Below are 3,527 nucleotides of genomic sequence, written 5' to 3'. Positions count from 1 at the left end.
GTTTTGATAAATGATCGACGACAAGGTTTTCGACTCCCTTTTTATCTTTTATTTCAATGTCAAACTCTTGCAACAATAAAACCCATCTAATAAGATGCGGTTTTGCATCTTTCTTAGCAAACAAATACCTTAAAGCTGCATGATCGGTGAAAATGATGACCTTAGACCCTAACAAGTACGATCTAAACTTATCACATGCAAAAACTACCGCTAGCATTTCTTTTTCGGTTGTTGTATAATTTAATTGTGCACCGGATAAAGTGTGACTTGCATAATATATGACATGAAGTTTCTTATCATTCCTTTGTCTTAGTACACATCCTACAGCTAAGTCACTTGCATCGCACATAATTTCGAAAGGTAAATCCCAATCGGGTTTAGCAATTATGGGTGCACTGACTAAAGCGGTTTTCAACGTACTAAAGGCTTGTAAACAATCCTCGTTAAAATCAAAAGTAGAATCTTTCATAAGCAAATTATTAAGTGGTTTGGCAATTGCAGAAAAGTTCTTTATAAACCTTTTGTAAAAACCTGTGTGTCCTAAAAATGATCTTACTCCCTTTACCGTGGTTGGTGGGGGTAAATTTTCTATTACAAAAGTTTTCGCTCTATCCACTTCTAATCCTTTTTCAGAAATTTTATGTCCTAAAACTATTCCTTCGTCTACCATGAAGTGACATTTTTCCCAATTAAGTACTAAGTTCGTTTCTTCACATCTAGACAATACTTTATCTAAGTTTTGTAACCATGCATCGAAAGAATCTCCATAAACGAAAAAATCATCTATGAATACTTCCATGCTATCTTCAATGAAATTATTAAAAATTATAGTCATGCAACGTTGAAACGTTGCGGGTGCATTACATAGACCAAAAGGCATACTTCCATAGGGACATGTGAAGGTTGTTTTATCTTGGTCATCCGGGTAAATGTAAATTTGAAAGAATCCGGAATATCCACCTAGGAAACAATAAAATGCATGACCGGCTATCCTTTCGATCATTTGATCAATGAAAGGAAGAGGAAAATGATCTTTCCTGGTTGCCTTGTTTAGGTTCCTATAATCTATACAAACCCTCCATCCTGTGGTGGTTCACGTAGGTATTAACTCACCTTCTTCATTTCTCACTACAGTCATACCTCCCTTCTTTGGTACACAATGGATCAGACTAACCCATTCACTATCCGAAATCAGATAAATGATTCCATTATCCAAAAGTTTTGTGATTTCGTTTTTAACAACTTCTTTTAAGTTCGAATTCAGGCATCTTTGCTTATCCGCTTTAGGGGGTTTACCTTCTTCTAAATGAATCCTATGCATTACAATGCTGGGATTAATTCCCTTTAGGTCTGAAATTTGCCAGCCTATACTTCCTATCCTATTTCTAACAAGTTCTTTTAAACTTTCCTCTTGTTCTTTAGTCAATTTGTTAGAGATAATTATAGGTAGAGTATCGCCTTCACCTAGAAAAGCGTATATCAAATGGCTGGGTAACTCTTTTAGTTCTAATTTAGGGGGTTTTAACATTGAAGGTGGAATTGGTCCATCTTCTCAAATCAAAGGTTCTGGAGCCTTATCTTCCATTTGTTCTTCAACTATTGGTTATATTATATTTTCCTCTTTAACAACATCGTTAACACATTCGTCAACCAAATCAAGTTTCATACAAACGAATTCTTCCATAGGGTATTTCATGGCTCTATTCATATTAAACTCAATTTTGTCTTCTCCTATTCTCAAAATTACTTTTCCTTCCAACACATCGACCACGTCTCGTATTCATAAACGGTCTACCAAAAATTAGTGGACAATTAACGTCATATGCAAAGTCAAGTATAACAAAGTCGGTAGGAAAAATGAACTTGTCGACTTTTACTAAAACATCTTCCATTATACTATATGGCTTCTTAGTGGTTTGTGATCCGCTAATTGCAAAACGATATTAGTGCGTTTAATATCTTCTTCTAGACCTAACTTAGAAATTCGATATCTCCCAATTTACACGGGATGGTAAAACATCCAGGGTCTTTTAGCTTAGTCGGCAAATGACTTGACATGATTAAACTACAATCTTCGATTAAAACTATGGATGAAATTCCCTCCCAACTTATTTTCTCAGTAAATTAAATCTTTTAAAAATTTACCATAGTTAGGAATTTGGGTTATTGCATCCATAAATGTCAAATTAATATATAAATTTTGTAGTTTGTCTAAACACGTCAAAAGCTGTTTATCATAGTCCTTGTTTCGGACTTTATGTGGAAAAGGTGGTTTTGGTGAAAATGCTTTTGCATTAGCATCATTGGGTGAACTCTTCGAATTCACTTTTGTGGACTTTGTTGTCAAATCACTTCCCTGCAAAATGTTAGTAGTATTTCCGGGCATTTTCGGACCTAAATAATGTTTTCCCGATCTAAGAGTTATAGCCTTAACCTGCTCTTTAGGATTTTCTTCCGTATGGCTAGGAAGACTTCCCTTTTTTCGGGATGGGATTAACTTAGAAATTTATCCAATTTGTACTTTCAAATTATGGATGCTAGATGAATGGTTCTTAATCAATTGATCAAACTTGTTTTCAATTCGTTTAAAACCTTCATCGTGGTTGTTAATTTTACCACTGATAGCATCTATAAATTTATCAATTTTAGAAGATAGTGTGTCAATAGTGTCCCTTGATTGATTTTGGTAATTATTAGTTCAACCTTGATTGGAACCAGTATTGTTATTTTCTTTCCAACTAAAGTTAGGGTTGTTCCTCCATCCGGGATTGTAGGTATTAGAATAAGGGTTATTGATTTGATTTGTCCCTGGACAAAATTTACTTGTTCTACCTCATCCGCACCACTATAATCCATATCAACTTGGATGGTGCTTCCATTAATGTCACACGGTGTCATAAACTTGTCAATTTTGTGCGAAAGCGCAGAAAATTGGGCTTGTAACATCGCAATAGGGTCAAGATTAACTATACCTTTAATAGGGGACGAAGTCAAGGACGATGGTTTTGGAGTAACTGGTGTATGTGCACGTTTGGCAAGCCACATGCTACTGTTAATTGCCATTTCCTCTAAAAGTTCTTTCGATTCAGCAGATGTTTTCTTCATAAATAACCCTTCCGATATAGCATCTAATGAACCTATGGTTGTGGGATTTATTCCATTATAGAAAGTTTGCATTAAAAGTTCATCGAGCAAATGATGGTGTGGGCATAAACGTTAAAGTTCTTTGAAACGTTCCCATACTTCATACATGGTTTCATTTTCATGTTGTGTGAATGATGTTAGTTCTTTTATAATTTTCGGTGTTTTGGCTAGGGGAAAATATTTGGATAAAAATGCTTGGGCTAATTGGTTCCAAGATTGGAATGTTCCGGCCGACATAGAATACCAAACTTTATCCATGTCCTTCAAAGTGAAAGGAAATAGGCGAAGTTTGATTGTTTCGGCAGAAACGCCCGTAATTTTAAAGGTATCACAAATTTCAAGAAAATTGCTCAAATGGGTATTAGGGTTTTCGTTAGATAGTC

At 35.1% G+C, this 3,527-nt stretch overlaps 1 non-coding gene across 1 annotated transcript; it reads left to right on the top strand.

Annotated features, from left to right (window-relative positions):
* The first annotated feature begins 3,193 nt into the window (after positions 1-3,193).
* LOC136221302 (small nucleolar RNA R71) lies at positions 3,194-3,300 on the top strand. The gene has a single exon (XR_010685076.1). It is a non-coding gene; the product is annotated as a small nucleolar RNA R71 (small nucleolar RNA).
* The last annotated feature ends 227 nt before the right edge of the window (positions 3,301-3,527 follow it).

The sequence above is a fragment of the Euphorbia lathyris genome, chromosome 2 (assembly GCF_963576675.1).
Source record: "Euphorbia lathyris chromosome 2, ddEupLath1.1, whole genome shotgun sequence".
In the NCBI taxonomy this organism is placed as follows: Eukaryota; Viridiplantae; Streptophyta; class Magnoliopsida; order Malpighiales; family Euphorbiaceae; genus Euphorbia; species Euphorbia lathyris.
This window is presented reverse-complemented; position numbering and strand designations above follow the sequence as displayed.